Source organism: Callithrix jacchus, chromosome 13, assembly GCF_049354715.1.
Source record: "Callithrix jacchus isolate 240 chromosome 13, calJac240_pri, whole genome shotgun sequence".
Classification (NCBI taxonomy): Eukaryota; Metazoa; Chordata; class Mammalia; order Primates; family Cebidae; genus Callithrix; species Callithrix jacchus.
In genome coordinates this window covers 13458667-13467730 of record NC_133514.1, presented here as the reverse complement: position 1 = coordinate 13467730, position 9064 = coordinate 13458667, and the positions used below count along the sequence as shown (strand labels likewise).

The window sequence follows — 9064 nt, the reverse complement described above, 5'->3', positions numbered from 1 at the left end:
AGGGCACGTCAAAGTGTTACCAGATTCTTTTAGCCTAATGCAAATCCTAAAGAACACCGCAACTGGGGGCTCTGGAGCTGCTTGTTCCAGCATGTTCCCACTCTAGGGAGGGCACTTTCACTTCAATAAATCTGTGATTTTGTTGCTTCATTCTTTTGTTACTTTGTGTGTTTTGTTCAATTCTTCATTCAACACACCAAGAACTTGCATAACTCACACTCAAGACCTTCCATGTGGTAACAACACCAGGCCCCTTCTCCCACTCAACAGGAGATCTGGGCGGGGACACAAATCCAAACCATATCACCATCAATAAAACAGTTCTTAAATTACTCACCAGAAAAATCTACACAAAACTTGGAATAAATACACTATATGTGCTAATTAACAGAGGTTCCATTATATGCTCATGAATACATGAATGTACAATTTTGCTGTGTCATAAATGTCATCTACCATGAATACATTAGCCATAATCGTAAACTTCGAATCAATACTAAATTTCCCTTGCCTTCTTGGCATTTGGACAAGTTTTGTGAAGGTGATTTTCTTGGTTCCGGCTTTCTAAAAAAAGTCCATGGAGAAAGTTTGAACAGGTGTAGCCAAGAGAGGGATTCATCTTCAAATACTCGGTCCAACTTAGAGCAGCCTTAGCCTCTTAGGTGACAGGTGGGCAAGTGGAGGTGGCAAGAAGAGCATGGAAGCCTGAGACAGTGCCCAGAATTATTCTGGAATGACAAAGGAAAGTTAAGAGTCATCCAAACATTAGTGAATTTTTCAGCAGGTGGCAGGGAGAAAGGAGAACCCACATGGGCAGTGGCCGCAGATACTGGGGTGGCTGAGTCCCACATTCACCGTGAGATGGTTACTTTGACATGTCAGGCTTGCTGGGCCCCGGTGCCCAGCTGTTTGGCCAGACACCGGTCTAGATGTTGCCATGAGGTTATTTCTTAGATATGATTACATTTAAATCGGCAAACGTCCCGTGAAGCAGACTATCTGTCATAATGTGGGTGGGCCTCATCCAATCAGTTGAAGACCTTAAGAGCAAAGACCAATTTCCTTCCCAGAGAGGAAGAAATTCTCCTGAAGGTTGCAGCCTAGAAACCTCACCCGAGTTGCCAGCCTGTTTTGCAGAATTCACACTCAAGACTGCAACATCAACTCACCTGAATTTGCAGCCTGTCAATCTCCCCTGCAGCTTCAGACTGGCTAGCACCCACACAGTGGGAGCCAACTCCTTAAAATAAATGTAGTCAGGTAGATAGTAGGTAGGTAGAGAGATGGATGACAGATAGATCGCTAGACTGATGATAGATGGACAGATGAGAGAGAGAAAGGGAGAGACAGATAAGTATCTTTTGTTAGCTGTTTCTTTAGAGAACACTGGCTGATATAATCTTCTAGCATCTTCAGCCAAGAAGAAAAAAATTGTGCATAGAGTGGCCTGGATGGCAGAGAAGCTGCAACATATGAGGAAAAGTGTGGCAAAGGACTCCAGTTCACTCCGTCCCTACCTCACTTTCCCAAAGACAATAGGAGCCTTCTGAGTTCATGGGACAGCCCTGAGCACTGGGCTTTTCAGAAATAGGAGCCACCCACGCAGAGGGCATCAAAAGTCCAGAATGAAACTATGGATGCTTTTTGTGCCTCAATCAGATGAACTTGGGAATGAGGCCAGTTCACCTCTTCAAGCCCCAGGTCCATCAGGCCAATGCTTCACGATCAACCATGTGTGTAGCACAGAGCCAGGGCTTTGGGGGCGGAGGACCTGGCTCTATCGATTTCTGGCCCCTGGAAAGGACAAGGGCAACCTGTGTTCTCATTTGTAAAATGAAGATAATTTTGACCCCAGGCTCACAGAGTGACTGAGAGCACTAGACTCACCAGCATGTGCCTCCTGAGCCAAAATACTAAACAAATAGAAACTGAAGCCAGTCACTCCTTACACCTCAGTGCTATTTTCCTTTTTTTCTTTTCTTTCCTCCCCTTTGCTCCCCTCCCCTCCCCTCCCCTTCCTTTTTAAGACAGAGTCTTACTCTCTCCCAGGCTGAAGTGCAATGGTGTGATCTCACTGCAACCTTTGCCCCACCAGGTTTAAGAGATTCTCCTGCCTCAGCCTCATAAACTGCTGGCACTACAGGCCTGCACCACCATGCCCAGCTGATTTTTGTATTTTTAGTAGAGATAGGGTTTTGTCATGTTGGCCAGGCTGGTCTCAAACTCCTGACCTCAATGGATCTGCCCTCCTTGGCTTCCCAAAGTCCTGGGATTACAGGCATGAGCCACTGCACTGGGCCCACTCAGTACTATCTTCAAGACAGCTGCTAGGGCACCTCCCACAGGGAAAATACTCCCCTTAGGTTGTGACGACACAAGACTTCATGTAGGGGTCCCCCAAATCGTAGGGAGATAATTTCCACGTCTTTGAAGGATATGAAAATTGGCCCCCTTAGGGGAAAATATGGGCTGAGAGACAGTGGCCAATTGTGAGGTCCCTGGGGATGAAGAAATTGGATTCTGGCAGGTGAAGCCTCTCTGCAGGATGAGGACAGAAGCGTCATCGTAACGCCCCCCAAACAAGGAGCCCACAAACCGTAAGACGGGAGAAGGGGACATCGGCTGCTGCAAGACTGCAAAACCAAGCACACACTTTACAATTACTAACTCGCCTGACTCCCACAGAGATCCCCAAAGCATCATTAGACTATCTTTATTTTTTTTTTACACATAAACGAAGGCTCCAAGAGACTTGGCCAAGGTCCCCACATTGTGAGGGGGGAGCTGAGACCTACATACATGCACGTGAGTCTGTCACTGTCACCTGCCCCTTTCACGACACCTGTGCCCTCTCTCCCAAGGTCATGAGGTGATGATTCTCCGCTGGGGTCTGAAGATCAATGAGACAGACCAGGCCCTAAGACAATAAACAAAGATAACATCAACAGGTCGATGCTTCTGTTTTAGGAAAGGGAACCTTCAGAGCATGATCAAGTTGAACAAACCGCCCACCCTCCTGGAGCTTTTCCTGCAGAGAAAAACAGACATTCCATCAGCACAATTTCTACCTACCGCCAATCCCTGAAAACAATAATCAAATAAAATAGAAGATAGACCAGCATGACTATGTCGTCTCAGGAAGGAGAAGTGCAGGACATCACAGGAACTCATGAGGGGCAGGAGTGGGGTGGGGCGAAGCAAAGGCTTCAAGGAGGATGTGAGGTTAAGCCGAGAACTGATGGAAGTTCAGGCCGGGGCATACATGCCTCCGAGTCCACGTACACGAAGCCAAAGGCCAACAGGACCAGCTGTACTCCAGAGACACAGCTTAAAGCATGCGGATATTAAAACAAAACGTGGACGTGCTATGGCTCAAAGTGTGGAAATCTGTACATATTTTTAGTTCAATGGGAGCCCTCCAAGAAGTCCCCAGCTTGAGACTGGCCCCATAATGGCCTGTTCACCTTCATCCGCCACAAAGCCTACAGGTCTGATGCAAATCAATGCAAATCAAGCCCTCAGAGGAAACGTGTAGGGTCCAGACACACTGAGTTCAGTCTGCTTGATTTCAAAGCATGAGATCATTGGCTGCTTTCCCCAGAGGCTGCCTGCTTGACACAACTTTCAAGCTGAATGCCATCTCCAGTTCCCTTGGGTGACGACTTGCAAACCATGGTGAAGTCCAAATTGCTCAGCTGCCACTTCCTTCCCTTTCCTTTCCATCCTGAAGGAATCTGCAGCCCCACCTTGGCTGGGGTCTTGGCACCTCTCTGAACCAGCCAGAAGGAGTTCACATAAGTGCCCAAGAAGAGAGCAGAGGGAGATAAGTAAAAGCGACGTGCTTCTATTAGAAGCTACAGACAGACCCGCGATAACACTTAAAAGTCAGTTTTAATTCTGAGAAAAAATGGAAGTCAAAGCCCATCTGATGTGAGATTGAATGAATAGATAAAAAATTCAATTAGAAATGGCAGAGACTTGTCAATGATTTCAAAAGCCCCTCCAATCCCTTCTGCGTGGGCAGCAAAATGAACCTGGCAAAAATGCAAATCACTCCCCTGTGCAAAACCCTTCCATACCCACTCACAACAAAACCCAGACTGCTCACCATGGCTGCAAGGCCTCAAGCCTCTTTTTTCCCCAGCTCGCTGCTTTCTGGACCCGCTGGCCTCTCAGCTCCCACACGCACCACGCTCTCTGTGCCTCTGAACAGCCATGCAGGCAGCTCCTACTGCCTGCAGCGTGCTTCCACCAGCGGTACTGCTGGGATTCACTCAGAGTGGGTGGCAAAATATTAAGGGAAATATTACCGAAAGTTATAAGATACAGTCTCAAACCTTTTAGAAGGCTGAAAGGTTTTCATCAACTTGTAATAATGGAACAGGCTGAATGCAGCCAGTTCTTACCTTAGAGCATTAGGTCATAAGGTGAAGATTAAGGATAATAGAAGCTTCCCCATTTAAGTCAGTGTACCCCACAGTCCTTTGTCTCTGCTCTAACTAGCTTGTTTACTCACATAAACTTGGTGCCGAGTGGTCCTCTCAGGGGGAGGTTGACCAGCAGGAGGGGGATTACTTGTTTATGGTGTTGGCTCTGGGTCCCAGAACCAAACGTTTCATCATTCCTAAAACCACTCTTTTAACCCTGTTAATGATCCACAAGTGTGTTGAATTAGAACCTCTGTTATTAAATTGATACTGAATAAATGCAAGGAAGGACAGCTATTGAGGGGCTGGGTAGCTGCAATTGCCCTCTGAGAGCAGCGGATGACCTCCCTAACCCACTCGTTCACTGGACTTTGTGTGTAAGTGCATTTATTCATCTGTCCTGGAGTCAGAGTTTGCAGGACAGACTCCCACAGGTGTGATCAGTGTCTCAGGCAGTGACCCTGACGGGATCATCATCACATGGTACCCTTTGCTTGCCTCTCCCCTGAGAGAGGCCTCACTCGACCATCCCATCTTAGTAGCGTCTTCCTGGGTTAGTCTCACCTTAATGCTTGTGTTCTCCTTCAGTGCACCAAAGACAATCTGTTGAGTTTGTTTATGCAAAGTCCTGTATCTCCAACTAAAATGTCAGCTTGCAGAGAGCAGAAGAGATCAAGCCTGTATAGCTCACTGATGAATTCCTGTTGGGAGACACTGACCCATGAGCTGCTCACGTTTCTGCACAGCTTGAGAAGGAGCCCTTAGTTCCAGGGTATCTTTTCAAGGATGTCTGTCTGGTGAAAACCAGTGGTAAATAGAGAGCATCTCCTTCCAGAGCAAGTCAGGTGTGTGTGCTGTCCGCTACGGCAAAGACCATGTCTCCTTCTGGAACAAAGGACAGGCAGACTTGTTGCCTGTGATTTATGAAGCTTAAAACAGCAAATGCAAATGTCAACCGAGCAAAATAATATTTAGGATACATGTGCACAGGGAGTAACAAACACAAAATTCACAATAATGTGTGGGAGGCCATCAAGGAGGCCAGGGGGTAGAATCTGTGAGAAGCCGCCAGAAGTTTCCATGCCATTGGGAGTGCTTCTGCCAGCTGATACCCTTAGACTCTCAACTGAGAGATGCCAACTTAACCATCCCATGTTGGTAGCATCTTCCTGGGTATGCATAAAAGACACCTGGATATGCATAAAAGACAATCTACTATATGTATCGTGTATTATGTAATATATACATGGTATATGACAGGAATAAATATGGTAACATAGTAATATATATTATCTACATAGCTAATGTAGATAATACATAAATACATGTCATCTATATTATTAATATATATAGCATATATGTTTATAAACATAACATAGAGCAGTGGTCCCCAACCTTTTTGGCACCAGGGACCAGTTTCATGGAAGACGATTTTCCTTTTCTTTTTGAGATTGAGTTTTGCTCCTGTTGCCCAGGCTGGAGTGCAATGGTGCAATCTCAGCTCACTGCAACCTCTGCCTCCCAAGTTCAAGCAATTCTCCTGCCTTAGCCTCCCAAGTAGCTGAGATTACAGCTACCACAATGCCTGGCTAATTTTTTTTTTTTTTTTAATTGGAGTCTCATTCTGTCACCAGGCTGGAGTACAGTGGTACAATCTCGGCTCACTGCAACCTCCGCCTCCTGGGTTCAAGCCATTCTCCTGCCTCAGCCTCCCAAGTAGCTAGGATTACAGGCACATGTCACCATACCCAGCTAATTTTTGTATTTTTAGTAGAGACAAGATTTCACCATATTGGCCAGGATGGTCTTGATCTTTTGACCACCTGCCCACTTTGGCCTCCCAAAGTGCTGGGATTACAGGTGTGAGCCACCACACTCAGCTCAATGTTTTGTATTTTTAGTTGAGACAGGGTTTCACCATGTTGGCCAGGCTGGTCTCAAGCTCCTGACTTTAGGTGATCCACCCCTCTTAACCTCCCAAAGTGCTGGGATTACAGGCATGAACCACAGCAGCCGGCCAAAAGACAGTTTTTCTATGAACAGAAGAGTATGATGTTCTAGATGATTCAAGCACGTTACATTTATTACGTACTTTATTTCTATTATTATCACATTGCAATATATAATGAAATAATTGCACAACTCACCATAACGTAGACTCAGTGGGAGCCCTGAGCTTGTTTTTCTGCAACTGGATGGTCCCATGTGGGGGTGATGAGAGACACTGCCAGACCATCAGGCACTAGTCAGATTCTCAGAAGGAGCTTGAAACCTAGATCCCTCACACACACAGTCCTCAATAGGGTCTGCACTCCTGTGAGAATCTAATGCCACTGCTGATCAGACAGGAGGTGGCGCTTGGGGGATGGGGAGTGGCTGTTAATACAGATGAAGCTTTGCTCACCTGCTTGCTCACCTCTTACTGTGTGGCCTGGTTCCTAACGGGGCAGGGGACCCCTAATATAGAGGACATGATGTAGCAATGCCCCAGTTGTTAGTTGGGTGGTAGACTCACAAGTGTTTATTATATGTCATAGCCAATATGTAGTTAAAAACATCATTTTGTATGATCTCATATTCCCTCTGATAGTTTCAATAGTAACAGTGACCATTTCAAGGTAAGATTTAGGCATGATTTCCTTCTCCCATGTAAGTTTCTGAATAGTCTAAGTTCTTTTCAAAAAATAACAGATTATTTCTAGAATCAGAAAACATAAACTTTGTAAAATATATGAGAAAAACGTATATTGGCAAATTACAAATGGAAATGGAAATATCTTTCCCATTTCAGGAGAAGAAAGTCCTGGATGATTTTCTGCTGATAGGTTTAGAGACCCGAAGCTCCTCTGCAGTGCTGGCTCTCAATCTCTGCTCCTCCTGGGTTTCACCTACTTGAAACACGTCTCTCATTTCCAGTCCCAGACTGGAAGGAAGTTAGCGTTGAACTGAATTGAGTGGATATCTCAATTCTCTGGGAAATCGAATTTTTTCCTAAATGGAGAGAGGCGGTCCGTGGAGATTGATGAGGCACCGCCCCAACCCCATGCCCTGTCCCAACCATAGGCGGCTCAGGCTGGCTATGGCACAGGCATGGAGCCAAGAGAGGCTGGGTGCTTTCAGGCAGGGAGACTTTCCCAGAGAGGGCAGGGCCTGGGACCAGAAAGAACCCAGGAATGTCACCGGGATATTTGGGAGATTGGAAATCATGGCCACAATATTCTCAAGCATCTCCTGTGAGGAGGAGGTATCTAGTTCTCTGCCTCTTTAATCTGGGCTGGTCTTGGTACTTGCTGTGGTCCTCCAAATGTGGTACAAGCAGCATTGCGTATCTTCCAGAACTAAGAGGACTGCAGCTTCCATTCCCTCTTTTTTTTTTTTTTTACGCAAACACCATGTAAAGAGGTCTAAGCTCTCCTGCTAGATGGAGGAGCTGCATGGAGAATGAGACCCTGAAGGATGAGAGACCCTGGGGAGGAAGACTCCGCAGGAAAGAGACCCAAGACATCACAGCAGACAGCCAATGCCAAGGTTCCATCTATGTGAGGGAGGTCACACTATGTCCTCCAGCCCAGGCGATCCTGGTGACAGCACTTGGAGCAGAGGGCTGAACCCACTGAGCCCTGCCCAAATACTTCACCCATAGAGTCATAAGCCATCAAATAGTTCTGATTAGCCAGAGTTCTGGGTGCTTTGGACCCCAGCAACAGATAACTGACACAGGGTGACAGAACAACAATATAAAAATACATCTCAGTTAATTGAAAAGTTTGCAGGACCCACTATTAAAAATTAGGCAGGAAGTCAGACCATAACTGGGCCATCTTACTCTGCCTGTCAACTCATCCAAAACCCAACAGCAAATTCTTGAAGGATAATCTTAAAGATGAAAAGGAGCGAATTTTACTAAGTGTGTCATACAAAAGGCTTTCTAGAATCCTCTTTGGACTCTCTCTTTATCAATTACTTTTCAGTTACAGCAACTGCCAAAAGTCAGTCTCTCCCCTTCCCTGACTTCACACTTATGCACACATGCACAGCACACAGACACACACATATGCACATGTACACAGATGCACAAGCACACAGGCACACACATATACACACATGCACAAGTACACAGGCACACACATATGCACATGTACACACATTGTATGAGACTGTGCTTGCATTGCTATATGAAAATACCTGCGACTGGGTAATTTGTAAAGAAAAGATGTTTCATTGGCTCATGGTTCTGCAGGCTGTACAGCAAGCAGTGCAGGCATCTGCTCAGCTTTTGGGGAGGCCTCAGGAAGCTTGAACTCGTGGTCAAAGGTGAAGCGGAAGCAGGCACTTCACACGACCAGAGCAAGAGCAAGAGGGTGAGCAGGGGGCATGCCACAGACTTTTTAACAACCTGATCTCATGAGAACTCACTACCGCAAAGACAGCACCAAGGAGACAGTGCTAAGCCATCCATGAGAAATCCACCTCATGAGCCCATCACCTCCCACCAGGCCCTGCCTCCAACACTGGGATTACATTTCAACGTGAGATTTGATGGGACAGATATCCAAACCATATCACACATATACAAATGGACTTGCACACACACACACACACACACAGACATGTCTACACACATGTTCACACATACA

General features: G+C 46.2%; 1 long non-coding RNA gene across 1 annotated transcript; it reads right to left on the bottom strand.

Moving 5' to 3' along the window:
• Positions 1 to 360: 360 nt before the first annotated feature.
• LOC144578923 (uncharacterized) lies at positions 361 to 4233 on the bottom strand. Its single transcript, XR_013525486.1, has 2 exons — positions 4109 to 4233; positions 361 to 3770 (listed from the first exon to the last, which is right to left on the bottom strand). It is a non-coding gene; the product is annotated as an uncharacterized LOC144578923 (long non-coding RNA).
• Between the last annotated feature and the right edge of the window lie 4831 nt (positions 4234 to 9064).